This window comes from Vicugna pacos, chromosome 3 (genome assembly GCF_048564905.1).
Source record: "Vicugna pacos chromosome 3, VicPac4, whole genome shotgun sequence".
NCBI classification, from domain to species: Eukaryota; Metazoa; Chordata; class Mammalia; order Artiodactyla; family Camelidae; genus Vicugna; species Vicugna pacos.
Genome location: NC_132989.1, coordinates 104,533,156 through 104,555,115, shown reverse-complemented (window position 1 = coordinate 104,555,115; position 21,960 = coordinate 104,533,156).

The window sequence follows — 21,960 nt, the reverse complement described above, 5'->3', positions numbered from 1 at the left end:
TAATTTATGACAAAAGAGGCAAGAATATAAAATGGAGAAAAGACAATCTCTTCATTAGATCCTGTTGGAAAATTGGACAGCTACATGTAAAGGAAAGAAACTAGACCACTTTCTTACACCATATAAAAAATAAATTCAAAACAGATTAAAAGACATAAATGAAAGACCTGAAACCATAAAACTCTTAGAAGAAAGCAGACAGTATTCTCTTTGACATTGGTCTTAGCAATATTTTTTTGGATACGTCTCCGCAGGCAAAGAAAACAAAAGCAAAACTGAACAAATGAGACCACATCAAACTAAAAAGCTTTTGCACAGCAAAGGAAACACTCAACAAAATTAGAAGGAAATCTCCTGAATGAGAGGAGATATTTGCAAATGATATGTATGATAAGGGGTTAAGATCCCAACTACATAAAGAACTCATACAACTCAGTATTGAGAAAACAATCCAATTACAAAATGAACAGAAAAACTAAGGGGACATTTTTCCAAAGAAGACATGAAGATAACCAAAAGACACATGAGAAGATGCTCAACATCATTAATCATCAGGGAAATGCAAATCAAAATTACAATGAAATATCATCTTACACCTGTTAAAATGGCTATTATCAAAAAGAACACAGGTAACAAGTGTTGGTAAGGATGTGGTGAAAAGGGGGACTTATGCATTGTTGATGGGAATGTAAATTGGTACAGCCACTATGGAAAACAGTATGGAAGTTCCTCAAAAAATTAAACATAGAACTGTCATATAATCCAACAATTCCACTTCTGGGTATTTATCTGAAAAAGAAAAGAAAATACTAATTTGAAAAGATACATGAAACCTCATATTTGTGCAGCATTATTTACAATAACCAACATATGGAAACAACCTACGTGTACATCAATAGATGAACAGATAAAGATATGGTAGATATATATGATAGAATATTACTCAGTCATATAAAAGAATGGTATTTTGCCATTTGCAACAACATGAACGGACCTAGACCTAGAGAGTATCCTGCTGTGTGAAATAAGTCAGAGTGAGAAAAATAAATACCATATGATTTCATTTATATGTGGAATCTAAAAAGCAAATGAACAAAACAGAACAGACTCATCAATTTGGAGAACAAATTGGTGGCTGCCAGAGGAGAGGAGAGTGCGGGAGTGATGAATTAGAAGAAGGAGATTAAGAGATACAAACTTGGAGAGTTCTGAAATGACTAGTATAGTGACATTATCTAACTCTAACTAGAAGGATCAATCTAGCAGCTGTGTTGAAGATAGGCTATAGGTAAGAAAAGAACAGAAGGCGGCAAAACACTGCTAACGTCAAGAAAAAGGATGGTGGTGACTTGATCAGTAGTAGCTAATGACTGGTCAGTCTGTATATACATTGTAGGACACATCTCATCACTGAAAGATAATTTAGACAGAATAATAATGAATGAGCATGTACGTTCTGGCAAGAGGCAAAGAAGCCCACAATCACCATTTCTGTTGGCCTATATACTGAAGATCTTCGTCAACTTAGACAGTAAGTTAAATGAATAAGCATTGGAAAGAAAAAAAAACTCATTATTCACAGATACTATAATTCACTTTTAGGAAATGTTACAATTTTAGGTATATTATGGACATAGTAGAATTTTGCAAGTTTACTGGGTACTAAATTCATATTCAATAATTGTGTTTCTATACACAAGTAATAATTAGTAAATATGTTTAAAACTTGGATGGCATTTACAATTTTTTAAAAGTAAAATATCTAATAATAAATTTAATAGAATATTTACAAGAACAAATAATACACTTTATTATAATAAATTAAGGAAATAAATAAATACAAATTATTTTTAATTGAGACAAAAATTTTCAGTGTTTCTTAATTGGATCTATGTATCAACAGACTTGAGTCTTTTTGTTTCTGTTTTGCTGTTTTTTTGTTTTTGGTTTGGAATTTGACAAGCTGAGACTAAAATTTACAAATAGTAAAGTATGAAGAATGGCTATTAGACCTCTAAAAGATGTAGCACAAAGTTGAGATTTATATCAAGATTCATGCTATCCCATACACACACACACACACACACACATACACACATATCAATATGATGAAACTCAAGAACATAGAACTACTATCAAAAGAAACTAGTGGAAATCTCTTACATAGTATTTACAATGTGCCAGCCATTATTCTATATCTGTTAAATATTATAACTTATTAAATCCTCTCAAAAATATTAGTTGGTTCATTAATTCTCCATATTTTATAAATTAGAATATTGAGACACAAAAATTTTAAGTAATTTGCTATTAAGAAAGGAGCTAGAATTCAAACCTAAGCAGTCTTCCTACTGAGTCTAAGTTCTTTACAGCATTCTGCCTTTCTGAGCTCTACCCACACTCTTCAGAAGAGTACACGCAGCATCAACCACTAATGTAAATTTTTAAAAGGCTTTTAGACAAAAGTTGAGACTAATTGCTTAAGGTAACAGGCATTTGTTAAACCAAAAAAAAAAAAAAAAGCAAGGGAATGATGAGCTCACCATTCTGGATTGTAACTGCCTTTAAAAAAGAATGAGGAAAGAAAATTGCACAGGGTGCCCAGGGTAATTCAAAGTTCATAACACTAATTTTATTCTTTGCACTGGTATTCTTCCGGTCCTCAGTTACTGTGTTTAACGTATAGTTTACAAATAGTCATTTGAATCTACTCAATACTTAATAAAAAACATTGTAAACGTAAAATAGCATGGGTATGAGTTCTGAAATTCCACATTCATAAATCCCAGTAAACCACACATTGTGGTCCTGGATTATATGGTTCAATTGTTGGAGTCAGATACAAAAAAGAAATTGTAGCATATGAAAGGGCAAATAATTTGATTAGAAAACATAGAACAATTCATGACAATGGGAGTCAGTGTAAACCTATGTTCTAAAAATATTTTGAGGCTTGTGGATCAGGGGATCTGAAAAGAAAGAATTGTCTATAAATATTATCTTTATACGTTAGGTTACATATCAGTGGACAAAATTTAAAGATACTGGGTGAACAAATTTCAAAAATTAGATAGTCACCAACTGAATAAATGGCTTTATCAAAATAATGCTGATTTTTGAGTAAAGAGAAGTCTGATAGGCATTTCTTTAGAATGTAACTGGGACCCATCATCAACCTGTAAAGTGCTAACCTATACATCCAAGTTAAGGGTTATAAAAGGTTGTATATACATTTCTGATTAACATGAAGCAGTAAGGGGTGGTCAATAATCTGAAATAAATTGAAAAACTAATCTTAATGACTAAATCCAGTCATAGTGTGTGGTGAAAAAGACAAAGATTTTAAAAACCAGTAAGAACATTAGGTGAAGAAATAAATGTTTATGGTTACCAGATAAACTAATATGATCCGAGGGCAAATCATTTGCATTATAATATCTTGAGTGGATGAAAGTCCTGATTCTCACTATATTCTCTCCTAGAAAAATCATAGGTTTTTCCAGGGATGGTGAAATATAGGTAAATTTAGACAGAGCAATGTGACATGAGAATGATGTAAGTGAAAAATATGTTATTTGAGGCATTCATTAAAAAGGTGGGAATGGTGAATTTGGTAGTTGTGTGTATGTGTTTTCATTCATTCAATAAATATTTTAATTGATTACCTAAATATTCTTGTGGAAATAAATTTTCTATATTTCCCTAGAGCTCAAATAAGGATTATCAAATGGAAGCCAGATGAAAATCATTTTCAACTTTTCTGAAGGTCAAAGCAGCAGTTTCAAGAAGAATTTGGTTCTCATTATTGAAGGAATCAAAGGAAGTTTGGTCAATTTCATAATGCATTTGCTGTAAAAGGAATTCTAATAATAGATGAGTTATTGGAAAAGGAGGCACACTATAGTGAGGGAAAGCGCAGATGTTTTATTCAGACATAAGTAGATTTAAATTCTGTTTCTATTTTTTATTAGCTGAAAGACTTTGGGGAAGTTAGTTAACTATCTGCAGTCTTAAGCTAATATTTTCAGGGTTAGGTAAGCTGAGAACTGTTCGACATGTTATAAAAACTCTCTCAGATAATTCACAATATCTCACAAGTTTTTGCATCACCTTCAAGACATGTAACGTTTTACAGATGAGAAATCTGAGGTGGCTGTCTCTTAAATTCCCTACACAAAACTATCTGCAAAGAGTTCTAAATCATTACAAAATGATTTGATAGATTGAATTACTGGTCCCAGTTATTTACTCCCTTGTGGTAAGTTATACAACCACATCCTTGTTTTGGCATCCTGGTAGCAGGAATGCTCTTCTTCACACCTTGACTTAGGGCTGCCCATGTGTCTTGCTCTGCCAATGGGAATATTGGCAACCTTGAAGAGAGCAGAAATGCTAAATGTTCTTGTTTGGTTTAACTTGCCCTCTTCGGTTTATATTTTCATAATGTGAAGATTCTGCCCAAGTAGCCATTGTCACTTACAGGTCCCCAGGATGAATACATTTACAATGACCGAGACTTAGCTAACGAGAACATGAAACAGAGTTGTCCAGCCAAGCCCAGACTTGATCAGCCAAATCACAATTGGTAGACACATGAGCATGAGAACACTTGCTGTGGATGGTCTCTTATTTAGAAATATTATAATAGATGACTGATATGGATGAATCTGAGAAGCCAAGGATCCTATAACATTAGAGTGGGGTATTTTTTTCTATTTAAATTGGCATAGAATATATGTGTCAATTATTAGAACGTATAATAGTTATTATATCACTACTAGAGGTTGACTGTATCTTTTAATATTAAATCAAAGCTTTATTTTGCAAATTAAATTAATTTCCTTCTCATTTAATCCCTGAAAGTCTTAATAAGCATGAGCTATTTATTTTAACCATTATTTCATGGTAAAGAATATAAAATACACAATGCTGTCATGTAAATCTAAAAAGCAAATTTTCATCTATTCTGAATATTGTATTAGATAATTTCTATAAGGAAAGTTTTAATGTATTTCTATCTAGTAGGTGTATGAAAATAGAAAAATTAATATTCATGTAGTTTAAAAACTCTAAAACTCTATATATCATATACACATACAATAACTTGTTATATCCTAGTATATGAATGAATGTTATCCCATAGTAAAAATGAACCCTAACTAGAACTTTGACTTGAGTTATTTATGTATATGTTTTTAAATATGATGATTATTTCTAATTCCCAACTGTAACTGCAAAATATCCAATTACAAAGAATACAGAGGCAGTTTCTGTTTTCGGTGTTCTCTTTCATGTTAAAATCTAATAAACTCTCTTCCTTCTCATGTACTTCTGCTCTATATATAGTTCATCTAATTATTTTCTATAATTCCAATAAAAAGATTGTGAGTGATTTTCCAAATTGTCCTTAGAATTGAATTTAATGTGAAGCATATTTAAATTTTATTTTAAAATCCAAATGCAATTATTTACCTTAATTTAGTATTAATGGTTTCTATTAGAGAGAGAATTTTTAAAATCCTTATATATTCTGCATTCCTTTTTAAATTTGTGTGTGCTATGTTTTACTGAATACTGCTACATAATGTATATAATTAATGTTAAATATTAATAGCCTTGAAATAAACAGATGGAACTTAATTAAGCTTATAAGCTTTTGCATAGCAAAGGAAACTGTAAGCAGAACAATAAGACAATCTACAGAATAGGAGAAAATATTTGCAAAAGATGAGACTGACAAGGGCTTAATTTCCAGAATAAATAAACAACTCATACAACTGAGTAAGAAAAAAAACAAAAATCCAATCCAAAAATGGGCAGAAGACCTAAATAAGCAATTCTCTAATGAACACATAAAAATGCCTAATAGGCACAGGAAAAAATGCTCAATATCACTAATTACCAGAGAAATGCAAGTCAAAACTATGAGGTATCACCTCATACCAGTCAGAATGGCCATCATTCAAAAGTCCACAAATGATAAATGCTGGAGAGGCTGTGGAGGAAAAGGAACCGTCCTATATCTTACACTATTGGTGGGAATGTAGTTTGGTGTAGATATTATGGAAAACAGTATGGAGATTCCTCAACAGACTGAAAATAGACTTACCATATAATCAGCATTCCCATTCCTGGGCATATGAAACCTTAATTCAAAAAGATACAGGCACTCCAGTGTTCATAACAGCACTATTTACAATAGTCTATACATGGAAACAACCTAAATGTCCTTCAACAGATGACTGGATAAAGAAGTTGTGGTATGTATGTACAATGGAATACTACTCAGCCATAAAAAATTATAAAATAATGCCATTTGCAGCAACATGAATGGACCTGGAGATCATCATTCTAAGTGAAGTCAGCCAGAAAGAGAAAGAAAAATACCATATGCAGATATAGAAAACAAACTTATTGTTACCGGAGGGGGAAAGGGGTGCGAAGGAATAAATTGGGAGTTCGTGATTTGCAGATATGAACTACGATATATAAAATAAATAAACAAGTTCATATTGTATAGCACAGGGAACACTATTCAATATTTTGCAGTAAATTATGGTGGAAAAGGACATGAAAATGAATATATGTATGTTCCTATATTGTGCTGTGCACCAGAAATTGACACAACATTGTAAACTGACTATATTTCAATAAATACATATACATAAAAAACTAATAATGAATATAAACATATTAAAAGCAAAAATAATATCAACATAAGTTCCATTTCACTAATTAACTACAGCCAAAGAATTTTCCTTATATCAATAATTTTATATATTTTGTGTAGCACATTTTAGTTCAGCTCAGGCACAACTGAATGCCTATCACATGCTATATTCCATGACTCAAAGATGAGTCAGTACATACTGATTCCTCCAAGTGCTTATAATTTAAGTTGAGAAATAGACAAATCAGTAAATCAAATGGTATGTTATAAGGGAAAGGAGAGAGCTACCATAGATTTCCATTAAAGAAAGAGAAGACATCTTCCCTCTTTTTGAAGGTGAGTTGAACTCAAGGAAGGCTTTCTTAGAAATGATTAAATTATGTATACAAATATGAATGTGTGTTAGCTGAGGAAAAATGGGAGCCACTTTGAGAAATGGAATAGAATAGTCACAAGAATACAGATATGTGCATACATGTATGAGCATGTGTGGGTGTGTATGTGTGTGTTTTGAATGAGCCTGGAGAAATGAGGGACAGAATACATTAGGTACCATGTTCAGGTCCTCAAACTCTACAGCTGATAGAAAGCAAATTGAGGGGCTCATGTAAAAGGGGTATGGTCAATTCCTCCTGGAGAGGTTGTATCAGCTGTCTTCAAAGATAAGTTTTGAAAAGAAAAAGGCAAATAAGTCTAACTTTCTAGGAAAAGTAATTAGAGCCCACATAAAAACAATGGTAAATGGGAATATGTTTGGAAGATATTTAGAATTTAACTTAGCTAGGCTTGATAACTGAATAGGTAAGAGACTGGAGGAGAAGCAATAACTGAATAGGTAAGAGACTGGAGGAGAAGCAAGTGTCAAGGAGACTCCCAGGTTACAGATTTGCATAACTGAGTGGAAGATACTATTGCCGACTGTGGGGAAAAATGGAGGAGGCATAAATCGTACTTACGAGGATAAGATTTGGCATCAGACGCAATTGGCTTCCAGCCTCAGCTAGTCCACCTGATAGTTTTGTGACCTTGCCATTAAATTTATCTTTCTGAGAAACTTGGTGTCTTCATATGGAAAATGAAAAGTGCAATAGACTAGCAGGTTACTGGAGCATTTACTGTGATAACATATGTAAAATATACCTGACATTATGTTAACACTTAAAACATTAGCCAATATTTTCTTAAGTGTTGGGAGTAAACACAGGATTGTAAGTATCACTTGTTCCTTCTTAAGTCTTGGCAAAGTCTGAAGTTCAAGGAAGTGGCCATGGCTTTAGATGTCCATCTGGGACTATTTAGCATACACCTGTTCATTAAAACTATTATACTGGTGATTTTTCTAAGAAAGAGTATACTGGGTGAGACAGGCAAAGAGATGTGGGAATCAAAGGTGTTACCAGAGTCTCAATGGGAAACACGAACAAAGGAAAATGCAAACACAAGCATAAGGATGAGGAATAGTAAAAAAAAAAAAAAAAAAAAGTAGTGTAAAATATAATAATAACAGAATAGTATAAGCTAGTTATAAGACAATTAAAAATAATAAAATGTTTTCATTCCTTTAGTGTCATTCATTTCAACACTTAACAAGTATGTGGTTTTGCAATAGATCCAGGGAAAATTGTTGAGCATGAGAAACGCAAACATCTCAACTACCAACAAACATTTTTGATACAAATATTATTTTTGATCTGAGCCTACAGAGGCCAATAATGCCCTAATTAAATCTATGATAATTACCTTTTCACATTTGATAAGCATCTTTAGTAGCACCCTGGTTTTGTTTTGTTTTTTTAATTTTCAAGATCATTAACTTCTTTAAAACAGTACATAATTTATTTTCAAAATTCAAAGTTTACTTTTGAAAATGTATCTTCTCCCATGCATTCTCTCTACATCTGGTAATTCGTTTAGGTTTTTCATGACTCTTTTGTTTTTTCTCCTAGTCTGGGTGAACTATTTTTTAATGATTCTCAACTAGATATCTGGTAGTTTGGATTGTGTTTTTAAGTTTAGTTAGAATCTAGATGTAATGCCTCACAAAACTAAGGGGTGTAGTGGATATAATGAATGTAACAAAATCCAGACGAGTTCCTGTGTCCCTGACAGTGTCACATTGCACTGGGCTGGCAGCACACTGACTGGAGGGCAGTGTAGAGAAAGCAAAGATAAAACTGCATTCATCATAATCTCTTCAGATCAGAGCATGGTCCATGCCACATAGTTGAGACTCAATAAAAATACCCTGTACACCACATATTTTGTGAAATCATAGAATAGGTTTATAACGCAAACTATGCAAAATAGGTAATGCGGAAGTCATACTATAATTAACAGTGACACACCCTCTTATTGTTAAACAATTGAGCATCAAACACCTTATTACAATTGCATAACTAATTATTGAGACTTGCAAAGTCAGAGTTGGTACGTATATGGAAATATTATTTCAGAAAACTCAGGAACAGTAGATTACAGTGACCCTGATTTAATGTATTCAAAATTTTACTTGAAATACTCTGTGGGAATAATTTATTCCTTCCTAGATATATAATTGCCATATATTTTTTCATAGTCATAACATATAATGTTTCAATTGGCACTTGATTAAATCAAGATGCGTTATGATACTCCAAAATTCCATTGTCACATTTGCAAAATCACTGTTACATTGACCAAGTAGTCAATGCTGTAAGTCATGGTTATTTTCATATATCAGGTGAAGCCATCACAAAGCAAAATTTCACTGAACACAACTACTCCATACAAGACATGCGATTGTCCTCTTAGTTTTATTCTGAACCAAAGGACGTGACCCTCCATTAGCTCTGCCCTGACTATTTCCCCATGAGATGTGCCAGACGGCATGGTCATCAGATGTTTTAGTGAGTAATCTGGGACCTTCAGTCACTGAACACAAAATATTTTTGTGGTTTCCACTGCACTTTTCATTGTAAAATTCATTCATTTGTTAAACCTCCTTATATTTTGGAACAGATGCGTGGGCAACATTAGTACCATTTCTACTGTGCAAGTTAGGGAAGAGGGAAAAAGAAATAAATGGCTTTTTCTGGTCCTCCACCTTTGAAAGCCAGCATGGCGATTTTCAGAGCACAGTGGGAACATAAAATACCTGAATGATTTATAACAATTATAGGGAAGACAACAAAAAATGACAACATATTTACAGAGAAAATTCAAGTACTTAATTAATTTGACCTCAACACTAACAAAAATGTTTTCAAGTAGGCTCTCCTAGGCATGAAGTAATTAAGTATGTTAATTGCATTGAGCACATTTACTGTAAAAACAGTGCACTCTTTCACCAGGATTTAAAAACAGGTGTAGTTTAAAAACTCCCTTTTCCAATCTTATTCCTTTTCAATACAAAGCCAAGAAAAGGTTCAGCATGGCCCTGAATAAAAGAGGTTATACTCATTTCATAGAAATCACACACTTAGTAGATCAAATATTCTGGAAGCCAATTATTCTATTACTGACATTTTAGGGATATTTTTAAAAATTGCAATCATTTTCAACTATATATTATCGGATTTTACTAGTGAGAATTCTAAAAGACCACATTTTATGTAGTTCTTTTACAAAGAATGAGACATTCAGCATATATTAAGAAAGGGAGGGGAACGGTGGCAGATGGAATATGTCCATCCTGTTCATCATTTTATTCAGTGTAGAATGAGTGACTGGAAAATAGTAGGTGCTCAACAAATAATTACTGGCTACATAAGAAAAAATTAAAGCAGTGTATTATGTTGGTAAACCCTACAGTAGATCTACAAGTAAGAATAAGAAGTATGTTGAAATAATGGGGATACATGGGGTCAAAGGCTTTCATGGAAAATTTTAAAATTAGATGGGCATTTACATAAGAGATTAAGGTATCACACTCCTTGAAAGATACTAATGTACACTGTGTAGAGGTGTCTTAAGGAACCAAGTTCAACTGGGATGACAATATTAAGAAAGTAAGAAAATATATTCAAAAAATGAATCCCAGTTATGGAGCCCCTAGGATACTATACTTTACAGAAAAATCTAGAAGAAAGAAAGAATGGAGGGAGGAAGAGAAAGAAGAGAGGGAAGAAATAAAATCACTATGGAATATAAGCTTGGCACTTCAGCAACTGAAAAAGCATTGAACATGCTCATAAAATAAAGAATTGCACAATATTGTAATAAAATTTGCATTTCTATTTAGCAAAATTCTGTAATGAGAAAGGATTCTGAAGATTTCTGCTCTAAGAATTGGTTAGTCCTCTGTAAAAATGTACAACTCTTTGAGAAAAACTCAATGTGAATCTAATTATCATATTCTTACCATTCCTATATTCCTGTTCACACTCTATTCACAAATACCACTTATTTTTTGCTTTCTCAACACTGAAATTTGTATGCCTATTGTATCTTCTAATTCTTGAATGGGAAAAAATATACTTGAAATATAAAACAATCTAGTAATTAAAAGAATTATAAATTATTAAAAACTGGAATACTCTAAAATAAAAATTATAGATGGTATACAGCATTATAAACTATGTTAATATTTCAAAGTATCATATCATTCGCTTGGGGAGTTAAGTATTATTTGAGTATTATTCTGGTGTTAGGAGTAAAAATATAACTACACATTAATTTATTCTTTGAATCAGAGCTAGATCAAGGAAAATAATCTTACTAATATAAGGAGTTGTATTATTCAGTGATCATTCACTAGCTGTCATTACCTCTCTGTGAATCTAATGATTTTCAATGGTATTATTTCATTAGTAGCCTGTTTCTGGCAAGGGGATTGCATCTGCACTCACTATAGCATCTTCCACAAACAAACCATTAACCCCATCTTCCTTAACTATAGATTTATTCATTTTTCACTCATATAAACCTAACTGTGGATCTGAGCAATTCTCCAGGGCAACTGTCTCAGCGTGATGCTCATCCGTTCATTTCCAAATCCGCTCATCATTCCACAGCTGTTAGCTGACGTGGCAGGTAGAAGGATCAGGGAGGAAAGACCCAGCGCTCAGCTTCTCCTGCAGGTAAGTGATTATCCCTGAGGCGCGAATTCCACTCAGTAAACTAAGTCAGAGGCCAGCTGATGTCAGTATCGTTGAAACTACAAGCTTTCTGTTTTCCCAGAAAGAGACAGTGAACTGTTGGTCAACTATAATGATGTCTGTATAGGAAGTGTGTAATTCTTTCCTTCAAAAGAAGTTGTAGAAAGGGTGCTCTGTGTAACAGGAAACTTCAAATGTAGCAATAAGAATCAGATCAGGAAACAGGCCCAATCTAAAGAGACATCACTATATGAGCTAGGCAGAAACATCTGATCCCTCCCTATAGAACAGAGACAATTTGATTCAAATGAATATTTTGAGAATCAGAACGCCATGTGACTGACTGTAATCAATGAATTATAAGCACCACTGCACTTGGACCATACAGATGAACAAGAGGTACATGAAGAGGTACTCAACATTAGTAATCATCAGGAAAATGCAAGTCAAATCACAATGAGATATCACCTTATACTTGCTAGAATGACTGTCATTGGAAAACCAAGAAAACAAATGTTTCCAAGGATGTGGAGAAAAGGGAACCCTTGTGCACTGTTGGTGAAAACGTAAATTGGTGTAGCCACTATGGAAGATAGTATGAGATTCCTCAAAAATTTGAAAACAGAACATGTGACTCCAAATTCTACTTCTGAGTATGTATACAAAGGAAACAAAATCACTATCAAAAAAAAGATACCTGTAGCCCTGTGTTCATTGCAGCATTATTTACCATAGCAAAGACATGGAAACAACCTAAGTGCTCAGCAATAGATGAATGAGGAAAGAAAATATGATAGATATATAATAGAATATTATTCAGCCATCAAAAAGAAAATCCTGCCATGTACAATAACATGGATAGATCTTGAAGGCATTATGTGAAGTGAAACAAGTCAGAGAAAGACAAATACTATATGATCTAACCCATATGTGGAATCCAAAAAAAATTTAAAAGTTCACAGAAACAGAATAGATTGGTAGTTGCCAGAGGCAGAGGGTAGGAGGTGAGGGTAGGGGAAGAGCAGAAGGTTGTCAAAAGGTACAAACCACCAGTTATGAAATAATTAGGTCATGGAATGTAATTTACATCTTGGTGACTATAGTTAACAGCACTGTATTGTATGTTTGAAAATTGCTAAGAGAATAGATCTGAACAGTTCTCATCACAAGAATAAAAAGTTGTAACTATTTATGGTGATGAATGTTAGCTAAACGTGTAGCAATCATTTCACAATATATACATACATATATCAAATTATGTTGTACATATAAAATTAATACAATGTTATATGTCAATTATATCTATTTTTTTAAAAAAAGAAAGCTATATGAACTTAAAAAAAACAATTATGGGCATTTATTTTGGGGTTTAGAAGATTACTCAGACATAGTGAAGAAACTTGGTTCTTTGCTACAAAACTGCCACAATTCTAATGTAGGATGTTCTAGAAACTAAGGGTAAATGTGTAACTATTTACCCCCACCGTGGACACTATGACTTTTCCCACTCTTTCTGTAGTAACTACAAGATTGTGACTAATTGAGAACTAACACACTAGTTAATTTTCTTAAATTCCTTATCTGAACAGCTTTAGCTCCAATGGAGTTATTTAATGGGATATATGGATTAGAAGCTAAAGAAGAATCGTATTTGAAGTCCCACGTAGTCAAGGATTTTGTAGTTTTCATGGCTATGTATACAGTACTTAAAATAGGCTCTGGCATACAGTAGATTGCTAAACAAATATTTACTAAATAAAACAATGAAATAAAAAACCACAATCTTGGGACATCAGATTCAATATAAAATAACCCCAAACACATGGGGGTGAAATTTCAAAAGCCCTCCAGAATGCTGCCATTTGTCGGATAAACATTTTGTATTAGACATGAATATAAGTGAGGATACCAACAGGTTGTTGACATTTTAGTCCTGTAAAAATATGTTCACTATTATGAAGAGAAAAGTGAAAGATCACATCATGTATTTTCATTGACATTCTGGACAAATTGTAGTGCTGAACGTTTACTGCACATTGCTTTTCGTTATTGCTTAATCTGTCCTAGACCAGAGTGGAAAAACAGGCAGCTTAAATATAAGCTATTAAACGTTAAATATAATTTACCTAGAAACTGCACTTAGATGTTGAACCATAGAATTACCGTGTTAGGTGGAAATCTGATTTTGCTATTTCCTTTATGTGGAAGTCAAACATGGTTTAAGGAGGCGTGTTTGATGCCAGGGTGATGAGGAGCAGACCTACTGCCCTGCCCTACATCAGCTTGACGAAGCTGTGAATATGTTTCATAAATATGAAGTATGGAATATGTTTCCAGATGGTTGCTGATGAGCACCGATCAGAAACACAGTTTGAAAGACAGAAGCAAAGGAATAACCATTATGCCCAAAGACCACCATGGTCAAATATTGAATGGACAGACCCAGAGGCGGACAAGCGGGTCCAGCTGGTCCCGCCCCTGCTGTGTTCCTCTGTTAGCTCTCACTCCTGAAGGCTGGCTGCACTGATCCACAGCAGCTCGGACCCACTCAGCCTTATTCACCTGAATGCAGACCCACAGACACAGTCGCTCAGCCGAGCCAACAGCTTCTGGCCCACCTCTGCTTGAGCATCTTGTCAGGACCCGCCCGCCTCGGTGGCCCTGCGTGCCTGGATTCCCAGATCTCTGTGCCGGCTTTGACCCCCCTGCCTCCCACCAGAGCCTTGGGCAGAACCGTCAGCAGCTTCTCTCTGACTTCAGTCTCCTCCTCCCAGACTTCCACTTCCCCAGATCACCCTCGCTTGTGTAAATTCATTCTGAAAATTAATCCCTTGTTCTCATGAACTTTAGAGTGGGCTCTGCTTCCGTGACTGAAGCCTGACTCATACACTGATTCAACAGTTAATTCCATCAATATTGAAACTACAGTACCAAAACCTTCCATTAAAGGCAGCGCTATCGTGTCTTGCAAAATGCACACGTTGAAATCCTGGCCCTCTTGTGTGATGATATCAGGAGGTGATTAGGTCATGAGAGTGGAACCCTTATGAATGGGATTAGTGCCCCGATATGAGACCCCAGAGAGCTCGCTTACTGTTTCCACCAGGTGAGGATGGCGAGAAGAGGGAGGTCTATGAACCAGGAGCACAGCCTTGTGCAGACAGAATCAGTCACTGCCCTGATCTTGGACTTTCTAATCTGTAGAACTGTGAGAAATAAACACCCAGTCTGTGCTATTTTTTACAGCAGCCCAAGGACTAGGACAGTCAGATAAAAGGGAATTTACCTAAGATGATAGATATTTCAAAATATATATATTTTAGCCTTTCATGCAAGTTTGCCATCTAAGCTTAAAGTTAACTTTCAATATTGTTTTACATTAACGTAAGGCTGCTTGTGAAATAAATTTGATAGTTCCTTTACTCTTTCTCTTTTCTTGGTGTACCATAGATTCTCTGTGTGACAACAACAAAAAAAATAAATGATTAAATATTGCATTAAATATTTGTAAGTGGAAAATATTTATAATTCAGATAAATGGGTATAATTCTTATTCTTCAGAAAAATCATCTAAATTTGCCATCTCTCCTTCTCCCTCTCTCCCCATCACTGTCTATGTGTACATATTTCCATGCATGATTTACACTTGAAATGACTTATGCCTCTGGGAACTTACCTACTCTCATTTGCTGTAAGTCAACGTAGTAGCAATCACTTAGAAACATAGGTAGACCCGTGTTTGCATGCATGTGCTCATATACAGGCACATCCACACTGTAAATAGCCAAACACCTAAGAGTATAAGGGTAAAGTACGTGAATATTAAATGTAAAAAGTGCATCAGACAGAGAGAATCTTTACCTTGCTCTTCCTCCACCATCACAGAGAAGGGATCTTAGAAACAATCAAGTTCAAATTCTGATTTCAATTTACCAAGTGCAATTGAAATCACAAAATTACAGTCACACACAAACAAATCCAAACAAACTGAGTGCAGACGTTTTGTTTCACAGTCTTAAACTTTAGCCACATTGTTCTGCTTATAAATGAAAATATAAAGTGATTTATGTTTCTTATTCTTTTAAAAAAAGACTATGTGTGCTCAGGCTAATATATATTCCTGTATGCTTCTAAAACACTAAAGTCATATGAGAAATCTGGAGAAATTTGGCCATTAAATTATTTATATATATAAAATGTACATGCAAATATATATCAAATACTATGTGCTAGTCTGCCAGATGCTGTTCTTATTTCCTGAGATAGATCAGTGCACAAAATGTAAAGATCCCTGTTCTCCAAGCATCTATATTCCAGAAAGGAGAGGTGTAAATAAATTACAAACACGATGTGGAAAAAGAAAAATGTAGAACAGGATAAAGGTGCTTGTATTGCCTAAGGGTTTTGTGCAATTTGCACTATGAAATAGAGTGGTTAAGAACAGATCTCATAGAGAAGGGGGGACTTGCACAAAGATGCCTGCAGGCAGCTAGGCAAGTAGGCATCTGGTCCACAGAATTCCAGCAGAGGGAATGACCAGCAAAGATGGGAATAAGACTTGTAAGTTCCAAGAAAAGCAAGGGGAGTTGTGCAAGTAGAATGAGTAAGGGGAAGAATGTAGGAGAAGAGACCAGAAATAAGATGAGGGGGCACAGATTATACAGACCCTTGGCATTTCCTCCGAGGTAAATAGGGAGCTATCAGTTGGCTTCTAAACAGAGGGATGACATGAGCTGACATTTTTTTCAAAGGATGACCCTTGCTGTTGAGGCTAATCTTTGGAGGGCTAGCAAGAATCAAGTGAGGAGGCTGATGCAGTCATTCATGTGGGCAATTACTACTACTAGCATCATGGTGAGATCAGGGAAATTGCTGAAAATTGGAAAGATTCTACATACATTTTGGAAGTATAGCCAACAGGATTTCCTAGCATATTAGATATACGATTAGAGAGAAATAGAGGGTGTAAGAGAGTTGAGAAATTTTAGCTTGAATAACTAACAGGATGGAGTTTATCAACAGACATGGTAAAATCTGAAAATAGAATATATTTGTAACTGATGACTCAAAGTTCATTTTGGACACGTGAATTTGAGATGTTGATTAGGTACACAAGTGTATTATTTGCCAAAAAAGCAGTTGGGTATAGGAGATCAGATTTTGGGAGATCTGAGCTGGAGATATATATTTGGGAGCTGTCAACATATGGTGTTTAAAACTATGAACTTGGATGAGATCACTTGGATGTGTGGGTGTAGACAGACAGGAGAAAACCCAAAGCTGATTCAATATTAAGGGGAAAAAGAAGAAACCAGAAAATAAAACTGAGAAGGGATTGCCAGTGGGGTAAAAAGGGGAGACCAAAGTTGTAGTTATCTGAAAATTCAAGTGAAAGAAAAATATTGTATTAATAAGAGAAATTAACTGGGTCAATCATCAGGTAAATTGAAGACAGACAACAGTATTCTCTATATTCATGCATTTGTATGTTGGTAGAAAGTTTCTGCAAGAATACATAGGGAACTGCTTGTGTGAGCAGTTATGTCTGGGAAATGGGATAAAGGTGAGTAAGAAGGGAGATGATTTCAGTTTAACACATTCTGTAATAACTGATTTTCTTCACCATGAGTATGTACTACATTTATAATAAATTATGAAATATACTTAAACAAGAAAAGTAGCAATTAACATCTAAGTGACAAAATACATCAGATGACAACTGATGAAAACATCAAACAAGTTATATTTGTAAAGAAAAAAAAATCCTCAAAATAGCATCCATGGAACAGTAATGGAATCCCAAACTCTGTTAGTCATGACTTGGATTAAACATTACCTCCAGATGGCTTCTTTTGAAATATAAACATGTCACCTGAAATGAATAATGTTAAATAACTAATCTCAAAAGTATTTTAAATGGCAGATGGCTACAATTATTAAATGTAGATAGCTAAAAACATGCTGTAGGCAACATAAGGGGGAAAATGAACATTCTGTGAATCTGTTAACATGGATGGAGACAGGTTGTAGAGCCCAAGAGGAGGGCTGTGTAATCCAACATCAGGCTGTCCATGAAAGACAGGGCCCACAAGTCTTCCACAGGGAGTGCCGAAATGCCACTCACCATCACGGAGGCTGCGAATAGACAGGGACCAGACTAAGGTCAAGTAAACTATCTGGAATCAAGTGTTAACTAATGACCCACTGACTTTACAGGTCAAGGGTACACGGTAAGTCAAGGATAAGGCAAGACAGCTCTAGAAGGGTAAGTTACAAGGTGAGGGATCACCCCAGAAATAAAGATGAAATTCTATAATAAAATTAGAAATGCTAAACCACCTGGATTTCTTAACATGGGGCCACAGATGAAGTTGGAAATATTTTGAGAAACAAAGAAAGGAAGGGGAATAGAGACTATGAGAGGTCTTGGTATTTTTGTAATTGGCCATCAAAAATATTCAAACTGATTTCTGTCATGGTAAAAATATCCTGATATAGTTAAACACATTTTAAACAATGTGTAATAAGCCAAAGAGAAAGTTAGGAAATGCCTTCATATACTTTGTAATGTATTTACTCTAACTTCTGTCAGAGAATGATAGGTACACTTTTTGTTTGTTCTTGATAAGAGAATGTTGGCTCTACCTTTTCAGCCTAATTACCTTCTTTCATGGCGTTTGAAAGCTTCCTTGGCATTATAAAATGGAAGAATAAATATATTTCGAAACATTGGTTAAGTAACCATTAGTGAAAATATCTTGGCTCTGTGTTAAAGTTATTAATCATAGCTTTGTAACTGGGAAGCAAAATCTAATAATTTTTCAGCATCATCCTCTGTGAATCCACAATAGTGGGGAATTTTCCCCAAGTCTGTTTGTAAAGACGTTCATAACGTACTAGCTCTCCATGGTGACATGAACTAATCGACCATCTTTAAACAAACTCACTTAGCAATCCAGAGTACGGCACAATGTTCTATTTTTGTGCTGTGCTGTAAAATTAGCATCAAACACAGAAGAATTCGCCATTCTTCACATCCCCCGTGGTTGCCATCTCCACACCATAAATCGCAGAGCAAGAATAAATGAAGTTGTTTTCTTCCTGTCATTCATATTTTATATAGCTTTCTCTATAGTGTGGAAGTATTTCATTTTTAGGAACAATTAATGCCAAAAGGGTTTATTGTCTTGCATCAGAAACAGCTAGCTTTAGAGATCTTACTGAAGAAGTTGCTTTTAACATTTGTATGTGTGTGCACGCATGGACACAGGAGTGGTAAGCATGGAATGTGAGGGCATCCCAGAAATACTTGAAATACACTTAAAATAGATTTTCAGTGACTTTTCCTTAATTTTAAAGATTTCTTAGCATGAACATGTGCCTCTAAAAAGACTGTATGGTATTAACAGAAAACTGACATGTAAAGGAAACAGTCACCATGTCGGTATCATAAAACAGATTTTTGGTTCCTTAATATGACATTTATAATCAAGGTAACTTTTTTAAAATTACTAATTGATTCAGTGTCTACCTGTCTGAGTCTGTGGGCATCTCCATGTAAATATGCATCTGGGAGCAAGAGTAGATGGTAAATGAGAATACGCTTTGAAGGATGCTTAACTGAGGGGGTGAGAGGAGATGGAGAGAATGTCTGCCTTACTGTTCGAAATACTCATGAACTCTGAATAAGCTGCTGATGTTCTCATGAGAAATGAACCCTTCGCTGAAATTTCATACTCTCAGCAAAAATAGTAATTCATCCACAGTTATCAGGCATAAAGCTTCATGGACTTACACACTAAGATTTCCTGTAATGACTTGGAAATCTACAGGAACCAGGGAAGGGGCTTGACTCATTATTTGGTTGTGATAACATGACCCACACGAATGTTAGGGGATAATGGGCAACTTTGCTCACTGCAAATCGAATAGCTCCATGATCCATCATTAACCTAAGTGAGCCTTCGCTTTATTGAAGTAGCCCTCTAAATGAATAGGTCACAGCCTATTTAAAAGCTCAGAGATTTGTTAATGTTCCAAGGACTTAGAGTCTATTAGATCAGACGGCCTGAGCATGTACAAAACTGTAGGCACTTTGGAGAGCTAACCTGGCCTGGTGTATTTATAAATATTTTGAAGAATAGTCTTTAAAATTTAGTTTAAATAGGGCACACTGTGCATCTGTGAACATTATTCTGTATAAATGTGCACAGGTGTCAAGTTGAAAGGGAGGGAAAAAAGGACTCTATAGAGAGATACTCCACAAGAGGAAACAAGTTTCCACTCTAAGCCGACTTTCATAATGCAATTAACTCCATTAGAAAGAATGGAATTTTGAATACTGTTCAAATTAAGGCAGTGCAGTTAGCAGCAGCAGCAATTCAGGAAGAATTAGCAATGGTCTTCTAAAGAGAGCTACTGAATTACACCTTAGAGGGTTTTAAGATTAAGCCATTTAATTGTTCCGTTCAGAGCTCAGGACCCTGCACAGACACGAGTCCAGGTGTTCACACTGATTCTTCTCTGTTCTCTTCAGATAACAAAACTGAATCTCAAGAGCCAATTAAGACAAATCTTTACAAGCCTTCACTCCCCCTTTTTAGTGTATCCTGGTAGGTTCATTTTAATTGTAGAGCCTATGGGGGAATCAGGGACACTATCCACAGTGAGACAGTATTGCATCTTGGGATGAAAAGATAATTAGTATTTGTCCAAATTATTGTCTTAACTTTAAAGCCATTTTTTGGTAGCTTGACACTCAAATTGTGTTTTTTTTTTTTAATTCCTTTAATCATTTCAGTGGGAGAACACTATTTCAGTACCGAATCCTAATACAAATGGCATAACTAGCTAATGATTATTACATTTATGAGCCAAGTTATATGCATGAATAAATTACTCTAAAATAAATCACAGATATACCTCACTTTCCTCCCTAAATATCACTCTTAGCATATCCTCATGTAAATTGTTTTAACTCCTTTATACACATGTGTTAGTTTGGGTGAATTTATGTGCCCATTTACATTCTTCCCTTCATTTATTCACTCACCAAACAAATATTTACTGAGGGCTCCTAGGTGCCAGGTGCTTTTGTAGGGCCTCCCTCATGGGGATTGCATTTTATTTTGGAAGACAAACAATACAATACAGTATCATGTATGTTGAAGCAGTTCTGATTTAAATAAAATTAAATGAACAAAGGATGAAGATAATTCTTCTGGAGAGGGAAGAGCTATTCACAGAGTAGTTAGAGAATGTAGTTCTGAAGTAAGGATATTTAAACCAAGATCTCCATAAAGTATAAGGGGGAGCTGGGTAAATGCCAAGTCCCTATGACTGGGGTGAACTGGGCATAATGAGAAAGAAAAATGGAGGGGCAAGGCCAGACATTGACTTTAAGCCATGGAAAGCACTTTGACAGTGACATTGGAGGGTTTGCAACTGGCCATTGTGCAATAAATTCTTGGGGGAGGGAAATATAAGTAGAAGCAGATAACAAAACTGAATCTCAGAGCCAATTAAGACAAATCTTTACAAGCCTTCACTCCCCCTTTTTAGTGTATCCTGGGAGGTTCATTTTAATTGTAGAGCCTATGGGGGAATCAGGGACACTATCCACAGTGAGACCGTATTGGTCTTTTAAAGACCAGTTTGGAGACTAAGATAATAGTGGCTGACTCAAAGGTAAGGATGGTAGAAGTGAAAAGTGACTGAATTAAAGTTATATGTAGACACTAAAGCTTTGAAGCCAGTGGACTCAGCAGTGGCACTGATTGTGTGTGTGGTGGGGGGCGGCGGGGAAACAAGGCTTCAGAGTTGACCCTAAGTGCTTAAAAATTAAATGAATACTTATACAGTTTACTAAGATGAAGATTTTAAAAATTAATATAATTATTTAGGTTGTGGTAAGAATGGGCAGAAATCAAGAGTTTGTTTTTTTGGAACAAGTTGTGCTTAAAATGATTAGATGTTGCTATGGACTAGAAGTGTGATTCCCAAAATTCAAGGATCACATATGTTGAAATATGAACCCCCAACATAAGGGTATTTGGAGCTAGGGCCTTTGGTGGGTAATTAGGGTTAGATGAGGTCTTAAGGATGGAGTCCTCATGATGGGATTAGTGCCCTCACAAGGGGAGACACCAGGGAGCTAACTCACCCTCTCGGTATCAGTACCAAGAAGTCACGCGAGTACACAGCAAGAAGACATTC